General features: G+C 40.8%; 1 long non-coding RNA gene across 1 annotated transcript in view; it reads left to right on the top strand.

The window, feature by feature from the left end:
* Positions 1-1,832: 1,832 nt before the first annotated feature.
* The window catches only part of LOC137485530 (uncharacterized), a 259,654-nt gene continuing 241,119 nt past the window's right edge, over positions 1,833-20,367 (top strand). Inside the window, exon 1 of the long non-coding RNA XR_011005359.1 lies at positions 1,833-1,924. This is a non-coding gene — a long non-coding RNA (uncharacterized lncRNA). The remainder of the gene's footprint in view (positions 1,925-20,367) is intronic.

Below are 20,367 nucleotides of genomic sequence, written 5' to 3'. Positions count from 1 at the left end.
TTATTAAACATAGGTGTTTGCCTGTGGCTTAAATTTATGGCAGTTTCTAGTCAGGAGTGTATTATGTCTAGCATGTGCTGCCCTTAGTCATGCCTGCTGACCTGCTTTATCATCCCTCATAGGATAACAAACTAGAAATCTTAAGAGTAAGAATACAGCTTGCTGTTGGTGTAATGCTTAGTGAAGAGGTAATTTGGGGCTCAACACTGTGAGCCCTGTGAACACTGTCAAAACACAGGAAAAATGCTTTATTAAGGATTCCTCAAACAAAAGATTTATTGTCCAGAACTTTTTTTTTTTTCTTCTTTTTCTTATTTTTTTTTCAAACCTAGGTCATATTCTGGACCTCCATTGGAAAACCTAAATTAAGTTTCAGCCACCAACTGTGATTTTTGATTACTCTTTTTCCTACCTTTTTATTTTCATTGTGGCATCTCAGCCAGTTTAACAAAAGCAAAAGATGTTTTTTATCTATTGAACTTCTGACCACTGTATTTCTGAGTTGTGGGAAATGGATTTGAATATGTGGTGGCACATGTATAAGCAATGACTGCCTTAAACTGTTCCAGAGTAAGATTTAATGAACACTAATCTTCATGAAGTTTGAAGTTTAAGGGTTTTTTTTTTTTAGTTATGTGACTTTATTTTACTTATTTTGTCAAGTGCCCTTCTAGTTTACACTCCCAGTAGGAGAGCCTTTTTATGGAGAATTTATCTGCATGTACTTTGCCCTCATCAACCTGCCAACACATGAGTGTGTCCAGTCTTGGAAGTCAAGCTCAGAGCTCTTGTTCAGTTATGTGGTGGCTGATGTCCACATGGTACAGTACATGTCATGTTAGTTCTGGGGAGAAACTGTGTAGCTACACTAACCTGATGCTACTCCTCAACTAATGTGCCATGTCTTCCTGCAAAGTTAACCAGTGAGGTTGGCTGACACAGCTTTCTAACTAGGGGTACTCTAACTAATCAGGATATACCTTCCTGATTGTACATTTCAAGAGCTACACATACTGATGAGTGAGTACACACATATCAAGGCAAAGTATAGCTTATGTCCGTGTATAAAATGGATTAAGATAATTGAGTCTGAATATTAAGTTGTAACATTGCTTTAGATTAGCCCCCAAATTGTTAGTCTGATGCTGCTGTACTGTGGTTGTGTAGCAGATTAGCATGTGTGGCTTGGCAGATGGAAGTGAGGAGGGGATAGAGGGCACCTGATGTCCATGTCTGGTTCCACAGTGTGTGCCTGGGATTGGGCTGGGAAGCAGGAGGCTTGCACAGCCCCTCTGGGGCAGGCAAGGCACTGCACCAGAGAGCAGGTGCTGTCTCCCAACACCAGCAGTTTAGGGGCAAATTACTGAAAGGTATTTCATTATGGGCTGCTTCTGGCAACAGACTCCTGTTGTGGTTGGTGCTGTTTTTCTTGCCTTCTCTGGAGTATTGTACTGCAGTATTATATAATCATTTTTACAGGCCTTAGTCACGCTGCACGCTTCAGAGCCGGCCAGTTTGGATCTCAAAGCTGGGACTATGGCAAGAGTGCTGGAGCTGCAGGGAGAGTACTGTGTGTCCCCTTCCTTTCAGGAAGCCAGCATAGTTTATGTTGTGAAGTGTGCTGTTATCTGAGCTGCAACTCCTTGTTTCTGAGTTCATGAGTCTTACCTAAAAGCAACTGACCTGTAACTCCTGGGTTTTCTTTTGTTTAATTTAAACCACCTCAGATATGACCCTGAAACAAAATGAAACAGGAAGATTTAGGAGCAGACTTTACAAAGCCTATTAAAAAAAAAAAAAAAAAAAAGGGGAGGGAGGAGAACTGAAACTGTGCCAAGCATTTATGGAGGGGTGAACGGCAGAGAACAAGAGTGGTTTGAAGTAGAGGAAGCTGGGCGTTATGCAGAAGCAGACTTACAAACAGGTAACGTTACTCCAGCGTAAATATGTGCAACATGCTAATCCAACCCAGCTCTGCAAGATTCTTGTATGAACACAAGGTTCAGAGCATTACCATTCAGTGGTGTGCCCCAGCAGTACCAAGCGAATAAAAGAAGCACCCTGTCAGTGTTAGTCACTGTGGCTCTATCTACGTGTGTATGGTGATGATTACATATACAAGCTCTATTTCAGATGTGTTTAAGTCTGTGTTGTAACTCTCTTGAAATGTTCTCTGAAGTATTTGTTGTCGCATTTAACTGTATAAAATTAGTAACAATGCAACTGTTCACTGCCAAAGCCATTCCACCTTAAACAAAACAAACCATTATCTTCCTCTGTCTACATTCTCTGGGTATAAACACAGGACTGCTTTTGCTGGCCAGAGAACGGCTCCGGTTATTTATAGCATTGCAAAAATATTTCCAGATTCTTGTTACCTATTAACAGGCCATTCTTTTTGATATGGGACAAAATAAGAAGTCACAATGATCTCAAGTGGACAGATAGGGAAAGGCTAGAGAATCCTGAGAGATGCAGCATTTCTGTTGTCCTTTGTGTTCTTTGGCAGTTGCTCCCAAATCACACTGCTGATCGACAAGATACTCATGAACAATTCTCTTGTCTTGTGAAAATACTCTCTGAAAAGCTTCATGATTCAGAGAAGAGGAAGATTAAACACCTCTAGGGCTCTCACTGCTCCCTGATATCTTGTTTTACTGATGAATGTTGATTAGCTGGACCTGAGAAGTGGTGTTCTCAGTAAAATAAATGCAGGCAGCAGGAAATTTGTGGTTATGTTGCTCTCATTTTGTTTTGGATTTTTTTATTGCTTTTAAAGTCACGTCTCTGTGTCTACTTGCATAACATATGTAAAAAATACTGCACTTTAGTGTAAAGAAAACATAGCTGAGTATCTGAAAACCTGTCTAAAAGTTAAACGAGACTTTCGGAAATACCATGGGAGAACTTAATATTTCAACTTCATATTCCTGACCTCTGGCATCTGTTTAAAGCATACTGAAGGAATGAACTTGTGGTGTTGGTGGCTCAGAGGTCTTCAAAGGTAATTTTCAAATAATGGTGTGTATATCTGCCTATGCAAATACACGCACGTGTTTTTGGGGGAATGTGCAGTGCTGTGTCCTGCCGCTCCCCTCGACCCTTGCTCGCTGCAGCTGCTAAGAGCTCGGAGGCAGGGCGGTTCCCGGTGCCGCCTGGGTTTCCATGGCCCTGCCGAGCTCCCTGCTGGGGGAGGGAAGGTGTGTGCCTCCATTCGCTCCTCCCGAATTGTGCAAGACGAGCGTCAGCGTGAGGTCAAAGAAAGAGTCAAGTGCATTGATGCTACATAATGCTTTTTCTTCCAAGTGGTTTGGTTTTTCTTTTCCTTCCTCCTCCCTGACCTTGTCTATTTTTTTTTTTTTTTCATCCTGGCCCTGCCCTTTTCCTCCTCTGCTCTGACAGCATGAAACGGGGCAAGAGTGGCCTCGGTGGGGTTTAGAAATGGAAGCGCGTTTCCTTTCCCACCGCGTTGCGCTGAGTCAGAGCGGCCGAGGGCTGGGGCGGGCCGCGCCCGCTGCCGGATGAGCAGAGCGCTCTGTCTGCTGGCGGCCTCTGGACTCCGGCCGGCTCGTGGCATTTTTTCAAAGCTGCTCTATTGTCGCTTTTCCTTTGATGTGCAAAGCTGAGCAGGAGCGTGAGTGCCTGTTTCTGCAGCGAAGAGCTCGGGAGATAACAATGTTATCGGAGCATGAGATGAATATCCATGTAATGTTGTTAATATTCCGATAACACTGGCTTTCAAGAGCTAATGGGAGACGTTCAGACTTTCAGCCAAGCTCTGTTGCCTGTAACATGTAGGCTGGACTAACTTACTGAGAAAAAGGGATGTGTATGAAATTTCTGGCCTTGATTTCGTGTAGTCCTTAAGACAACCAGAACGAACCCAAACTCAGCTGTATATAGGCTTCTGTATGTAATTAGGCAGGTAAATCCGCACCAAACAGATGTGTATCACTGCCCACAGCTAAGCAAAGCACACTCGGGACTGCTTCCCTGCTCTTCCTCATGAACAGCGAAGCTGAGGAAAACGTGGTGGGCTAGAAAAGCCTCAGAAGAGTAAACAACAATACTGTTGATTTTCTTACAGGGAAGAGGTTATTTTTTCATCAATAGAATGAGGGTGAGATGTATGGGCACAATATCAAGTGGCAGTAGGACCAGTGCATTAAAATTTTAGGGTAAACTCCACAGCCTTCTGCTCTTGGAGTGGATGCAGCCCTTGAGAAGGACATCTTTGAGGTCAGTGGGAGGTCAGGAAAGATCAGAGGATATGTTCAGAGCTTGCTTATCATGCAAAGAAAATGAAGCTCCAGAACAGTCTGCTGTCTTTGCAAACCACCCATGACTCTCATGGCAATCTTCAGACAGGGTATTTTTGGTTTTGATTTTTTTTACCTAAGCTTCCTTATTGTCTATTAATATTACTTTTCCATTCTGTGTACAATTTGAGAGATGGGCAAGCATATTTTTCTAGTTGTTGAATAGGTACATTTCCTAGATGTTTTTTCTGCTACTACAGAGCTAACTGAAGCAACAAACCCATCTAAGATCTGTATTAGATGATATAGTACTGGTGCCTTTGTAGTTCTCTTGTCCTTTGGTTCATAGAGCAAGGGAGCGAACTGGGAACCTGAAGTACACTTTCCTGTGCAGATACCTGGTAGAACTGAGACACTGAAGTCTCTGAAACACCTAATATGAACCTACAGCATATCATTGTCGTATGCGTGCACAATATTTTGGTTAGATTTTGAAGAGGAAAACAAGGCATTAGGACTGTGCAGTCTCTAACAGCCATTATCATTAATAATGTATTAAAAAGCAGGTTTAGAGCCCTGAGGCTATCATCTCAAGGCATAATCAGAAATGTCAAGGTGACTCAGGATGATGTGATGGACCATGGCATCTCTGAGCTGCTCTGAAACGTGTCATTCCACATAGCACACGTGGCAAAATGCACAGGGGGCTCAGACAAAAAGGCTTTGTTGCCCTCGGAATCACACACACTCTTCTCCTTGGCAAGGTTTCATAGCAGCAATGGTGTGTTTTGTCTTTGCCTTCTGAAAATGTGGGCTTGTTTTTATGGTCTGCAGCTAGTTCAGGATATGAAAGATTCTGTCAGCAAATAACAATCTAATTCCCCCCCTTATTGGGATAGAAATACTTTTTGCTCATGTTCATGGTGGGGGAAGTTAAGTATGGCTCAAAAATATTTGAACCAATAGGGACATATTTTCCACATTGTTGCAGTCTAGCTGAAAGTTGATACAATTAACAATGTCTGTCTGTGTTAGTTTTTGGCTGTGTCACCATACCTCTCTCAGATAACATTATTCTTTTGAGGACAGCAGCCTCTTTTCACACAGTGGGTTAATCAGCACCACCGTGTTCCTGTTTGTAAATTGCATTAGAGCAGCTTTGAGCTCTTTCCTGGTGTCAGTGCAAACCAAGGTTGAGCACTGATGCCAAAATCTCACATCTATTCTTTGATCGGTGGTGGTGTTTTTTTTTTTTTCCTTAATTGGATATTTTGGTGACACAATTCAATATAACAAAAAGAAAAGAAGTTGATTATGTGAAAGAAGTTGTAGGAAAAAAGTTAATTGGAGTTATCCAGACTATAACAGAATGTTATCTAAAAAGGATAGTTCATCTCACTGTCTTCATTTTGAGTATATAGTTGCAAATTCTTAAGAAATAGCATTCCTAGTAGGGACCAGGTGGTTAAGCCACTCCTCTCACCCTGTGACCTGATGTTTTCATTTTATTTTTATACAGAGACTTTTAACAATAGTTTTTTATTATGTTTAGTGGACTCTTTTTTTTCTTTATAATGGGCTTAGCTTCCTGAGCAGCAGAACATCTACCTGCCTTGATAATTACAGGAGTTTCTCTCAGAAAGCTCTTCTCTTAGAAAGCTTTTCTCTTACAGCACATTGTTTACTCAATAAATTTTATCTGCCTTTTGCATTCTAAGTGGGTTAGTCCATTTTAGCACCAGTTGACTTTCTAAATTAAAATAGCCTTGCTGGTATAACAGTGCAGGTGCATATTTGTTGAGTCTGGAACAAAACTGAGATGGACCCTTGCTACTTTCAATTTTTTATGCTAGAGGACTAACACCTAAGCTATTCTTGAGCTCTGGTGTGGCTGAGGCTGTGCAATTGGAAATTTGTCTCTGCCCATTGCAGAAAGTGACTTTGGGTAGTGTTAATGTGAGTCACAGCTCTGTGGCAAACATCTAGCTTTTACTGATTTAGTAGTCAAGAGCTCATTAATTTCTAATTTCTATAGAGTCAGGCTTGTAAATCTCTCTTTTTTTTTCCCCTTCCTTCTCCAGCATCTGACACAAAGGCACATATGAGCACATACCTGCCTATACTCTTTGGTTTAAAGCCAGGTGACCATGTCAGCTGAGGTAGGGCCATGCCTGAGGCTACAAAGTCATGGTGAAAGGCTTTCTCTGCTAGGCTGGGCTTGGTGCTGTCCTAACATGCTCATGCTAGCATTCTTCTATGACGCTTCTCCTCCAGCATGGCACATGAACTGAAAAAACTCTCATCTACTTGGCAGAAGCCTGCAGCATGCAATGCAAACAGATCCCTGTCTGCCATCCAAGTGAGTTATACACCAAGTCTGCATTCCTCACTTCTTCTCAGTTCTTCTCTGTAAAATGATGGTAATTCTTTCATCCTTTTGCAAGATGGTTTGGATGAAAGGTGTTGAATTGATGTAAAATGTAACTGTAAGGAATGTACCTTCTTGTTTCCAGCTGCTCATGCTGCTGACATACAACTCAATTCTTTTTCTCTCAGGCATTACTCCAGTGAGGAAGAATGAGTTTTGACTGCTCTTCAAGCAGTTATATCCCAATTTCATGACATTGCTGCTGTTTTACTACCCTAACGAATGACCTTGATTTTACTAATGCTTTTCCTAATCCTGACAAGAAAAGTAACTTTTGCTTCTGACAGTAAAACTGAGGCTTTGTCTTTAGTTAGGAGGCTTTCTTAGCAAGGAGCAGAGATGTTTGTATCTGAAACAGCCAGGTTTCTTTTTCTGCTGGCTTTGTCTCATTGAGACTCTGCTCACTGAGTGTGGGGTAGCAACTTGTTCTAGAGAACATTGATCCATCAGTAGTGTCTTGCTGTAAGCAAATTGCCTCTGATTCTCCTTTTAAAATTTTCTTTGTTTTCTTTTTTGACCAGGAAAGGTTGCTGCAAGTGCAATAATGAAAATCCTAACAGTGTATTTAGAGCAGTTCTAAGTGTCTATAAGGTTTAATTAGCTGGTTTAGTCCACAGCACAGATAGCTCTAGGAATTTCTATTTCCTATGCATTCCTTTCTCAGAAAGGCATGGATGGTAAAGTCACAGGAGTGGTAAGGAGATGTTACTTCTTCCAAAAAAAAAAACCAAAAAAAACCAAACCAACACCACCACTACCACCTCACCAAAAAACCCAAAAAAACAACCAAGACCAAACCAAACACCCAAACAAAAGAACTTCATATATAGTCCTTTCTAGCTCTTGTTTCTTTTCTCTCATGGGCCCATTCTGCCCTTGTGAGAGACCTGTTTGGATTGCAAAGTAGCCATTTGCTCTTGGCAGGTCCTACAAGAGCTTGATGAGAGAGAGGAGTCATTATCTAGTATCTGCAGCAGCTCCGGGAAGAGAGAAATGGAATTTGGGTCTCCCTGAAGGTGTCTGAATTAAGAGAAATGCAGCCTTCAGGTGCTTATTATGTATAATCATATAACCAAGGGTTAATTAGGAAAGCTCCTGTGGTATTTCAAATGTTTGTGGGATCTCCTAAGGCTGAATAAACCAGGATTTGGGATGGAGACTGGAGACTTAAGAGGTAGTCTCGTGGGACTTTTGCAACTCCGCGTGACTCTCACTTTCACTGGCTCAGCTTGCTCTTTTTTCGAAGCTGTGACGCAGGTGTTAGAGCAAGAATAGGGAAGTATTAATGCCTGATAAGCAGCATTTTGCAAAGTCGCTAAGTAATTGAATTTGAAGTAGATTAGGGTTATTCACAGTCTGAGTGCTAGCACATACGCTAGCACACATACAATCTTGTATAAACAGTCACGATATTAACTAATTCAGTACATGTTTGTCATAGGGGTGTATTGTTTTCTCACCAATGCCAAACTGCAGGCTAGCTCTAGCAGCATAGGATGGATTAAAAATGGCTGAGGCTATGGGAATTGGCGAGGTAAAACCTTTAGGTACCAATAATTCACCACGAGGAGTCCATATGTACTGTAATGTATCCTCAGCATCTGGTACACATCAGGTTTTTGAGCATTGGCTTGATAAACTTAGAAATCCCGATTACATCCTTGAAAGCAGCTGCATAAGAATAGTCTGTATAAAAGGAAATAGTCCTTTTTGTAGGAATATACTTCAGACAGCTGTGGAGCTCCTACTAAAATAAGGCTCTGTTGTGGATTTTTTTTTGCCTCATCAGATAATCTTGACAGAAAGTCCTCAATTCATTTGCCTTGACATAAGATAATTCAAACATCATAAGGCACTCCAGTGATTTCTGCTTTGTCTCTAGCTGCTGTTCTAGGAGGGTACAGGTCTCATAATGTCTGATTAAATGCACAACCTTAGGCCTTGGATATGCCAACAAAATATAAAGCATAAGGGAACTAATTTCCTCTTTTAGTACAGTACTGTGAAAAACTGTGAAGTAAAATTTTTTTCAATTTCCTAAAATACAAGTTTATCTAGCATCTTATCTGCTTGAGCACTGAAAAGTCTCTTCACTAATGGCATAAGGACTTTGAAGGTGGAAAATACTTTGTTTGTTTGTTTTCTCAATGCCAGATACCTTTCAGCATCTCCAACTAAGTTTCTAACTATCTAGGATGTGATACTGGGTTTTGTGGGGTTTTATTTCTTAAAAACTTATTTTGATCTCATAATTTGCTTTCTAAGTTTTACTCAGTAGTGAGTTAGTCCTGTGTCACTCAATTCCCAGTTGAGATCTGTGTGTTAATAAAAATCAACATCAAGCTGCAGCATGTATTCCCTTCCAGAAGTGTATAATGCAAGACAGCAGCAGTAAGCTGTGCTCAGGAAAGCCTGTCTGAGAGCACGTAGCTGGAAGCACAGGGCCATAGACCAGGGGACTGCACAGAACATAGCAGGGCTCCAGCATCACAGAACTGCAAATCCAGGCAGATGTTCTTTAACATCGGGTTTAATTTGTGGTGTTTGTGCCAAGTAAACTCTTTTAACCTTGTGTTCAGAATCAGTTGTACTTAGATCCTATAATTGAGCATTCCCTCTCTGTACTCTGCTTAGTCTCCTTACTGTCTTCACAGTAGGAACTATTTCTAAAATTATTGATGTGAGCAGGGGACTTTCCCTGACTTTAACAGAGATTGGACCAGATATCTACTCTTATTTTATATTGGCATACTTTTAACAATTTTAGCCTGACAGAGTTTGTGCAGTGAAGATTATCTTCAGAACTACATCAATTACAACCAATAAAGGATCTTACTGTTATCTCTTAATGTTGAATAAAATAAGAACACACCCAACTTGCAATGATAGCAAGATGTGTCCATGGAAGATGTAGGCACAGAAAATTATGTATTTCTCTCTGTTTTGACTCTTTGGTCAAAAACATACCCTGCTCTTGAACCCAGCCCTGCTAGCTATTATTCAGAGAAGTTGTAAAGACAGATTCTCAAACCTATCACTGCTTGGGGGAGATGTGGAGGGTGAAGGCAGGGAAGAAAGATTGTGAGTTCAAGCTTGACAAAGTCCTATGTCTTTGAAAGCTGAAAATGTGAAGATTTACTCTATGGGTTAGCAGCTATCATTTTTTCATTAAAAGCAGTATCCAGAGACAGCTAATTGCATTCAATGCAACACTCAATTTTCTATGAGCGGAATGGTTCCTAGTCAGTGTAGCTCTGCTGTTCTGCAGCTGTTATGATGTTTACTAGGTTACTTATCCTCACAAGGTTGAAGCCACAACTAATTATACTGTTACAAATTCAACATGAACTTCTTGTATACTGTACTAATCCTTATTATAATATTCTGTACTTTGAGTGAGCCAAGCAACAACAAGAGTATGCTATCCATCTTTTTTTTTTTTTTTTAATCATTCCAGTAAGTGGATAAGGATAGGTCAAACTTGGTATTTGTCTGTTGTGATAATGTACTCTTCAATAGCTCTGCGTTTTAGGCGTTCAGTGGTGAGGCATCTGGCTAAATAAGAGGTTAGAGTATTGCAAAAGAAGTTTCCATAGAGTTATGGATAACATAAAAGTGACCTCAGTTTTGTCGGAGTGAGGAGTAGAGGTAAGGCTAGAACCCAAGAAAATGGTGGCTCGATCTCCACGAAGCGGGCAGCGGGTGTTTCTAGGGGAAGGGATCCGTGCTTCCCTCCCGAAGACTGCTGTACGGCCCAGTGCCGCAGGCTGGGGGTGGCAGTCAGGCAAAGCATTCCAGATGCAGGCCCTTGCCATAAAGCCTGCTTGTTTTGTTAATTGCTTGCAGGCAGGGCGGGGACTCCAGGCTTCTACAGCAGTGCACAAGTACCCGATGAGCTCTCACGTCTGTTGCCCTGTGGCAGCACTTCTCTCTTTGGGAGAGGTACTTTCAGAAGCTGTTAGCTGCTGTTTAGGGCTGCTGAATAACGATCGGCTATTTTCTTCTTTCTTCCTATTTTTTTTTTTTTTTTTTTTTTTCTTCTGAAATTACCTCCTCTGTGACCTTCAGCCTTTCCACCCCACACACAATCTGTTGTTCTCTGTGTTTGTAACTTTTTCCCAAGGCCTTTTTCTGGTTTTAGTGAGGACTTATTAGGATATATCTTTTTGCTTCTCTCCTACATAGTTTTGAGGAGGACAGTAGCCAATGTCAGATACCACAGGGAAAATGTAAAGACTCTTCTAATACTTCTTGTAGCTCTGGAAGAAAAAAAAATCCTTTAATGTAGACCTCTGCTCATGAGTTAATTTTTCATTTTCCCCTGTTGCCCTATTTGCTTTCCTAAGGGCACTGCCTCCCACCTAATGCAGGTGTGAGGCAGGTGTTCCTTATGACTGAAGATGGTCTATTTGGGGCAAGCACGTGTCAGCCAAAGTCCCCACCTGCTTTCTGACTGTGTTCTTCAGTGTCAAATTCAAGGGATGGCTTGAAGGTCAGAGGGGATTTTGTGAGTGTTTGGTTACATGTCTGCATCCTTGTTATAGTTACCAGAAAAGTAAAATGGAGGGAAGTACAGATAGCTGAATTCTTTACACATTATATAGTTTGAATGTGTTTATATATGTGTAGAGGGAATTCCATGAAAAGTGCAAAAATGAGTCTATGAGCCAAGATAGACTCACATTAACTCTATCCACTATAGTTAATATTGGATGGCTGGTGCTGGTTTTGGCTGGGGTCCATTTCCCTCATAGAGGTTAGTACGGAGCTGTGTGTAGGTAGTAGGTCAGTATGGAGTGATTATTCAGGGATCTTTCCATTCCTGCTGAGCCAAGGCTGCTTCTGCTTCCCACCCCAACACTGAGCAGCTGGAGGTGCATAAGGATTTGGGAGGGGGCATGGCCAGGACAGCTGACCCCAGATGACCACAGGAGTATCCCATACCATATAGCATCATTCTTGGCAATAAAACTGGGGGGGGAAGTTTGACTGGGCAGCTGTTGCTGAGGGACTGGCTAGGTATTAGTGTGTTGGTAATGAGTGATTGTTTTCATTTGCATCTCTTTTATTTCTTGGGCTTTATTTGTCTCTTTGTTATTTTCATTTTATTATGATTAGTGGATTTTATTTTATTTCAGTTATTAATCTGTTCTTATGCAAACCCACGAGTTTTCTCACTTTTACCCTTCTAGTTCTCTTTCCTCCATCCCACTGATGGTGTTGAGTGAGCAGCTGAGGGGTGCTTACTTGCCAGCTGTGGTTAAACCATGGCATAGCTGTACCCGATGACTTCACTTTCTCTTATACTGGAAAACTTTTATTTAACTGCTCTAGATTTTCCTAGAGAAGGAGTTTGGCTTTCCTTTCCTTTTTTCCCTATCTAGATTGTTTTGTGGCACGGAGACTGTTCCCTTAATTTTACTTTTTCATGGGTGTCAATGACAGTGCTTGCACACTCTGAAAGATCCAATTTACGGGATATTTTGATGAGCAAAATGAACAAACACGCCAATTCAGTGGGTATATAAAGTTGTAGTGTAGCAAATTTTTTAGCCTTCATTCTAAGTCTGTCTCAAATGGACTGTAACACAGAAGCATGTCCATTTCCAAACTCGCTGGTTTCTTTTATTTTGCAGGATCTTGGCATGCATTATCTCACATATACAAACATGCTACCAGGTGTCTGAATACATATTACATTTTGGTTAATTTTCTATGGAAAGTCAAGGTCTCTTGACGAGAATTCTCTTGAAGAGATTTTTTTATTACAGCTGAATGGAATTAGAAACTGAAACACAGCAGTGCTACAACGAGGACAAATTTATACCAAGAGCAGCTCGGAAATGATTTGCATAGCTTCTGTTGTTTTCCTCTACCTGGAAACCTCAGGAGGCTGCATATATTCTTACATATTTGCAATTTATAAGAGTTACAGGTATCTCTAATCCACATTTTTCTCTTCATAGAACTATGTTTTCGATTCCTGAGTCTGGCCTCCTGCTATATTTGTGTAGATAAGTAAGGTTTTTTTCCTTCAATATCTTTGGGCGTGCCTAAAAATGTTTTCTTTTGATAAAGAATTCATGTGTGGGTTTTTTTCAGAGCAGCCCTCACCATAGAAACATGTTTTCAATTTAATACTGGTAGGAAGCTGTTTATTTTTTAAAAAGTTACCAAAAAACCCCTTTTTTTTTTCTTTTGTAGTCGCCTGAAAATGGTAATTTGCTAGCTCACCTGATTAGGACCATAGGGTCAGGATGACAGTACTGCAAGTTTGGAGGTCAGTGTGTTCCCTTTGAGAGGCCAGTGCTGATAGTGCCACTCCAGCAGGGTTTTGTTGAAAGCCTTTCCCTGTCTTCCAGCCAAACATGGTACTGGTGAAATCGTGGTTGTCAGAAGCGCTGGTGTGACTGAAGAGCTCTGTGTATGGCACTTTTGGACAGTGCAGTTGTGTGAAATTCCTGATGGAGCCCCAGTAGCCCTTTCTGCCCTGTACAGGAGCTGCCTGATGGCACACTACCTCTTGTAGCCATCCCTGCAGTCAGGAGAGAGCTCACTTGCATAATCCTGTCCCTTTCTTACACGGGCAAACAGAAGAGGGGGTGGGGAGGAATACACAGATGAAAATCCTGGCAGGAGCACCTGAGCAGTGCTGTGCTTACAGCACTGTGATTCAACTTGTGTGTCTCATCTCTCTTACCTGGTCCTTAAAACTGCTCCAGTTGGTGGTCTGGCCCCACACAACAGTAATCATTGCCATGAGAGTCCTTTTGGTGTCACTGGTTTTGATCTGTTTCTGCCTGCACAGAGCCAGGCTGCAAGCTTCAAAGTATAGGGCTCCTTCTTTGGGATAGCTCCTGAGCAGCTTTCCAGGGAAAGATCACTTATTTCCAAAGTTATTTTCTCTGACTTTGTAGAAAAGGCCTTGGTCTGCTGCTGCTGCTTTCCTAAGAATGATTTGAAAACCTTTGATATTTGAAAGCTGAGCTGTTATGATCAGAGAGATAAATCACATGGGTAGCTGGGTGAGAGTGTTCAGTGTTAGATAATACTCCAGAAAAACACTTCGCTTCCTTTCACTGTCCCTTTCAGCAGGGCTGTTCATGTAGTCTGTGACTTCAGTTTTGGATAAGGTAACTATGGGAAGTCCTATATATATTTGCACTACTGCACCAGAATTTGGTTTTTCTAAATTATCCTCAGTGTTTACTTTTAATTTACTCTGAATGTTCACTTTGGCAAACTTACTCTGCCGACTATTTATAAAATATACATGCAAACAAACAAACCCCTGAGGCTCAAACTTAAAAGTTTTTGCAGACTTCATGGAAGTGTGTTTACTTTTTATTTGCCTTTTATTGGTTTATTCCCTTTTATTAAGGTGCTGAGGCACCTGTTCAGCTTGAAGCATTTTTATTTTATTTTATTTTTTCCTCTTCTTTCTGCTTAATATCTCAGAAACATAGGAAATAATATATATAGGGACTGTGGCAGAAGACATAATCCTTCTTTGCTTTGTGACCAGAAAAACTGAATTATGAATTTCATGAAAATGTGTAGTCTGAGCTGCACTGTGCTTTCCCCCATTCCAAACATTGATATGGGGTCCATGGACTTTGTACCTGGCCATACTCTCCAGAGTGCCACCATGAGATACTTGAGTAAGAATTACTGAATCAAGACCTCAGGAACTTTGTTTCATGGAAAGAAAATCAAGACAGGTGTAATGAGAAAGCAGTTGCAAACAAATAACCTCACTTCTTAGTCTCGAAGATTGAATAATTCTGTATCCATTAGCAAAATAAATTACAAAGCAAATGTGCTCAGGCACTGCATCCAGAGGGACTTCATTTTGCAGCTAATTTATTACTTGTTTTCATGTCTGTTGGCCTGTCAGAAGATCTACTTATCTCCTGTATGAAACATTGTCATTCTTGCTCGATGCTGTTCTTTGCTAAGAGGAATAATTTTTTTGAAATCAGAGAATAAGATCCTGTAAAGCCAGTGAATGCTTTACAGCCTAGCACTAGGCAAATACCACTTACCTAGCAAACAAATGTGCCTTTTCAATTGTATGCGATTGGCTTAGGTTAAACTTTTCCCGGGTGGTTCATGAGCAGAACATTTCAGCGTTGAAGGTGAAGGGACAGGACCATTTAAAGCGCAGGGTCCTAAGGAAAACCCAGCTCTTGTGTGCTGGGCAGGAGGCAGATGCTTGTCCTGCTGAGTCATCGGCTGTTTGGGTTTTGTCCTTAAAGCTTCGACTTCCCGAGTCGGGGAACATGTAATTAGCAAGAGCTTTGCACCGTTTCAGTGCATCTCCCTAACCTGCATGATGCAGTAAGCCTGAAATGCACTGTCCAAGGGCTGGTGGGGCTTTTTCCCCCATCACATATAGTAGCTGGAGCTTAAAGGAAAATATAATATTTTCCTCAACTTGCTGCAAAATTATCAGAGCTGTCATGCTGGGTGTAAACAAACTTGCACAAAGTGCAGCAGGGTGTGCTGGATGGCCTCCTGCTCAGTCTCATGGCAGCACCCTGCTGCCACTGAAGCAGAAGCCCACAGCTTGTACCCCATGCTGGAAATGCAACAGAGCTTCATTTCTGAAACGGGGTTTAAGTCTTGTTCTTGGTGGCAGCTCTGTTAAAGCATTTTCTTTTAAATGAGCAGGAGCAATATGTGTCCATATTAGCTTGTTCAGGCATCTGGATCACTGCTGTAAGTGTCAAGCATGAGGGGACATGAACCTTAGGTCTCCCATAAGACCTACATGTGAAATTGAGTTTAGTGTGCATAGCAAAACTCTTAAACTCATTCTGGGTGAAACTGATTATTAATTCAAAATGTAGGATCTGGCAGCAGTTCAGACTTAGAAGGCCATCCAACTGTTATTCTGTTTTGGTTGGTGGTTTTTTTTTTTTTTCCTTCCTTTATTTGTATTCATTGCTGGCACAGTAAAGGAATGTGAATTCTTTCTTTTGTTTTTGCTGTGAAGCCTTGCAAGTCTCTTGCCCAAAGCGGGTTTGCTGATTTCAAGTGAAGCAGCATCATTTAAGTGATAATCTCTTATTTTCTTCCAGAGAGGTGTAGAAGTAAATAAATTAGTCCTGAATTACTGTTGACAACCCTCTGTTCAAGTTCAGGCATGCTCCTGGCACTCATGCCTGCATGCCAAAGAGTTCTTGGCTAATACCTGTCAACAGAAACCCTCACTCAAAGCAGGCATCATGAGTTACCAGTTCCTAGACTGGCTCAGATGGAAAGGATAGTCTTTCACCTCTTTCCCTATTAATTACAGGGCCAGGTATTGAATTATCCAGAGCCCTCTTAGGAGAGGTGGCCGCTCCCCTAGGAATGGAATGCTGTTTGCCCATCATTCTGGAAGCATCCATTGCCACCTTAGGCTTATGGTTAAAAATAAAAACCTTATACATCCGGTCTGTTGACAACAGATATATGCTAGAGACAAGTGTGCAGAAACAAAGCAATTCTTTCCTATTTCCAAAGGATAATGTTAATACCTCTCCCTCTGTATTTTATTGACCTACAAAGTTTTTGAGGATACTCATGAGAAATATAAATGCATCCTGCTAAAACTTGCCTATATGGAAGGGGTCTTGCAGTTAAGTGTTGCATGTCCCCCTTCACATGGGAACTGGATAATTTGAGTGTGTATTTGACATCCTCTACTCCCCTGCTATAAATTTCTTGATCAGTTAATTATTCATGACACTTGTTTTAGCATTGTTTCTACCAGGTCACTGACCTCTCCACTTTTTAAGCCCGGGACAGATTGATGCCATTTGGATCAGAGTAGAGCTGTTCCTGTCAGAGTAATAACTTCCCTGATGCTTACTGAACTGAAAACAAACCACAGAGCGGATCTTCTGCCTAGCAGGGCCATGTTTACAGCAGAGTAGAAGCCTAGTTTGGCACAGAAGGTGTTTCACCATATAAACCTATAAAACAAATGTTTTACTATTATGATGAGTTTAGGTGATTTGACTCAAATATGAAAAATCTCCAATGTTAATAAATTTCTGAAACCACAAAGACTAGAAATTAGGAATCTTTGGAAATAAGTGGATTTTTTCATGTGTGGTTTTCTTTCTCATTGTAGAGAATATTCTAAAAAATATTAATTACTCTAGAACTTTATAAATTACTGGAAACCAAGAAAAACTAGTTAAATCATAAAAGTTTGCCTCTGTAATATATTTAAAGCTCATATTTAATATAGACATGTAGGTGCAAGTGGGTTGCTGTGATTTTTGTACTGAAAATATTTGGTATGCTTTGTGCCAGTGGTGGGAAAGATGTGGGATTGAAATGAAGATGTAGTAGGACATGGAAAGCAGGAGAAGGAAGGACTTTTTGGATGGCTGACTCCTAACATAGGCAAAGGAGCTGGCACAGAGCTGAAACTCCAAAAGAAATGCACACCAGCTGTGAGTGACAGGGCAGGAGGTCAGTGCAAAAGGAAAACAGCAGGAAAAGGCATGAGATCAACAGGTAACTCTTGTTATTCAGGAAAGTTCTGGGAAGTCTGCTTGCAGCAACCATACAGAAAAGGAAAGCAAATGTTCTTGGTGACCCTGATATATGCATCAAGGAATGTGCAAGTTTTGCTGAATAACTTCAAGCACGTTTGATCTTAAGTCCTGTTGGAAGAATAACTTGAAAGGTCTGGTTTGGATGAGACAGAAAATGCATTTTGTAATGAAGAAGTGATTTAGGATGCTATGCACATACAAAGAGGTCCACAGGGTACCTCTCTACACAGGCCAAAGGGTGTGTATAATTTGAAAGTGTATGAAAGAGACAGAAAAGGAATGACTTGGATCCCTTTTTGTGCTTACAAATAATGAGCTTAGAATAGAGCTGTTTATCTTCACTGTGGGCCTGAACACTTCCCTCCCAAATACAGTTAGTCAAGATAGTATAAACTATTTCTGTTGCCCCTTCCTTGCTGCTTGCAGGACAAACAGTATTATTGTTGTTGTTTTTTAATAAAATGTAGGCTTGTTATTAGCTTCACAAAAGAAAGCTAAAATTACATCATTTTTTGTGTGCATGGTCCTTCCTTCACTAAGTTTAGCTTTTATATCTGTCTCAGTTGCTGGGGCAGCTGCAGTTTCTATAGGGCCAATGCTAATGTACAATTGAGCAAAACTGAAATTTACCAACTCGTTCTTCATTATTTATTTTGCTGAATTTGCAAAAGAGGCACATCTTATTTAAAACAAGCTACTTGATGGTTTCACAAGGTTTCTTCACAAAGTTTGCAAAAAGGAGTTGAAATTTATGGTACAAGTGTGCGCTGAAGCTCTTTGTGATTAAGGAGGAGGAGCATGTGGTGGAAAATTACACCAAATCACAGCAGAAATTTCTGTTCCCTTCTTCAGCAACAATGTTGAAAGTAGCCATAGTTTGCTGACTGCTTAAAAAGATAACCTGATAGCAGAGGCAGGCATATTGTGTTCCTTGAATAAAAAGGAAGAACAGAAACTTGCTTTGTTCTTTAGATAAGACAGTTCCTGTTCTGTCTTTTCTACAGTCTGGAGCTGTGTGCTGGGGAGAATGCCAGGGACCAATTAATCTGTGCCTGTGCTAGCGTGAGGTGAAGTGCACTCAGCCCTCCTTAAAACATATTCTACTAGTGTCTGCTCTTGAAAACCTTCAGGAATGGTTTTCCAGCCTTAACTCAGCTAGTCTTAACTTTGTGTTTCATCCCTTTTCAGTGCCTTCAGAATTCACTCTAGTATTTAATTTGAGTGCTAGTTATTAGAAATTAAGCTAACGTTCTTGTTTTCCTGTTCCTAGTGGCTATGAAAAATAATTGCTTTCTGTCTTATTTTATTTGGTAACTGATATTTTATCTGCCTCTGGCATATTTTTTATTTTTTTTTTTCAAATCAAATATGGCAGTTGTTTGGTGATTTTTACTGCTTTTGTTTGCCTCTGAATTTTCTGTATGAAGTTTTGTTGCAGAAGAAATGGGATCTTAGAGATCAGGTCAACTTTGCTGAGGTTTTATTAGAGCTGTAAACTGAAGATATAACTTGTAGTTATAGTATACTTCCAGCTTCCATTTTTGGATTTCCATTCTAGATATCCAAATGCTATTTCATTTCACTCTGTCCTTTCCAGAGCTCTCTTGCATGCTCTCACTTGGTTTTCCTATACCCCTCCCAAGGGTGAATTTTACTGTAGTGTTCCTCTGATGTAACATGAACTGCTGCTCAATCAAGAAGGCAGAGGGGGAGCCTGCTAAATGCTAAAGGAAAACTAAATTCCTTATCAGCCTTTTGACTCCTGCATAAGCATAAATAAAAAAAGTACACCAGACTTTCCTGTGGGATTCACGAAGGGCTCAGAATTGTGAACACTAGTCAGACCATTATGATCATCTTTAAAATTTCATCCTGCATTTCCTACATGCATCTTGGTTCTCATGGCTGAGATAGGGCAGGAATATTTAACTTAATGCCAGATGTATCTTTCTAAAGGCTTCAAATTATTGATGATATCATATTACCCGTGTAGATTTCTTGATTAAATATGACTGTGGAAAAGCAATTTAAATGTTATTTCTAGTTTGGGATTCCCCATCAGTCCTTGCCTTTGTTCAGCTACTTTGCACTCCCTTTCAATCCAATGGCCTGTGCTCCTTATTAGCATTTGGCTGCAAACATTTGCTTTTTCCCACCACAGGTATTTATTAAATCAGCCAAAAAGCCAGGAAATCCCCCACCATGTCTGTGGTCAAGGTTTATAATAAAAGTTTAACATTTGTAAATGATACACCTCAAGACATTCCAAGGGATGTCTGTCATAAGGAAAGAAAATTGACTGAAATAATGTTCTTTTAAGTGTCTCTCTTCAAAACAGGATCCCTTGCTTGTTTATCCCTGTATTGCTGTAGCTGTGAACAGTGCCCATAGCAAGAGCAGAACAATTAAAAATTTTTGGTTGCACTCCTACGTGTTGAACTGAAGAAAATATTTCATGTATGCTGTGTGAGTGGAACAGCCAGTTTCTCTCCCAAGGAGAATGAGCACAAAGCTGAACTGAAATTAGTCATTGTTTGTTGCATTTGCATTCAGCAGGAGTGCTGTGCATGGAGGGCCTGCGTTGCTGAATCACTGACTGTGGTTTGCTTCCCTACAATAGCAGAGGTGATGGCTATGAATAATGCGAAGGTCTAAATGTGTGCAATTCTTATGCTGTCTTTATTCTCATGGATACGTGGGACCTTGCCATGTCAACAGCAATTCCTCTCTTCCCTGCTTCATCCCCATCAGTCATTTCTAAGGCTATTTGCATGCGAATCCCTACGGACACCTCTGGCAACACTGGGGCTGACCGGCTAAAAGTAGGTCTCCTAGGCTTTCAATCATCTTGCCACACATAATAGCTACATAATCCTGCCTGCCTGCAAGAAAATGACTGTACACTGAAGGAGAGGGCAGATCAAGGTTCTTACTTGACTGCTCAGATAATCTGTGCTGGTGGTAAGCAACAGATCACACAGAAGCTATGAAGATCAACTTCCTGATGTGCTGATACCATCCACAAAATTGCTCACTCATTGACTGCACTCATTAAGTTAAGAAAAGGTCCGTATTCCCCTCTCTATCCCGCTGGGGACTTCTCTGCATTTCCCTGGTTTTGAAC

This window comes from Anomalospiza imberbis, chromosome 1, assembly GCF_031753505.1.
Source record: "Anomalospiza imberbis isolate Cuckoo-Finch-1a 21T00152 chromosome 1, ASM3175350v1, whole genome shotgun sequence".
NCBI classification, from domain to species: domain Eukaryota; kingdom Metazoa; phylum Chordata; class Aves; order Passeriformes; family Viduidae; genus Anomalospiza; species Anomalospiza imberbis.
This window is presented reverse-complemented; position numbering and strand designations above follow the sequence as displayed.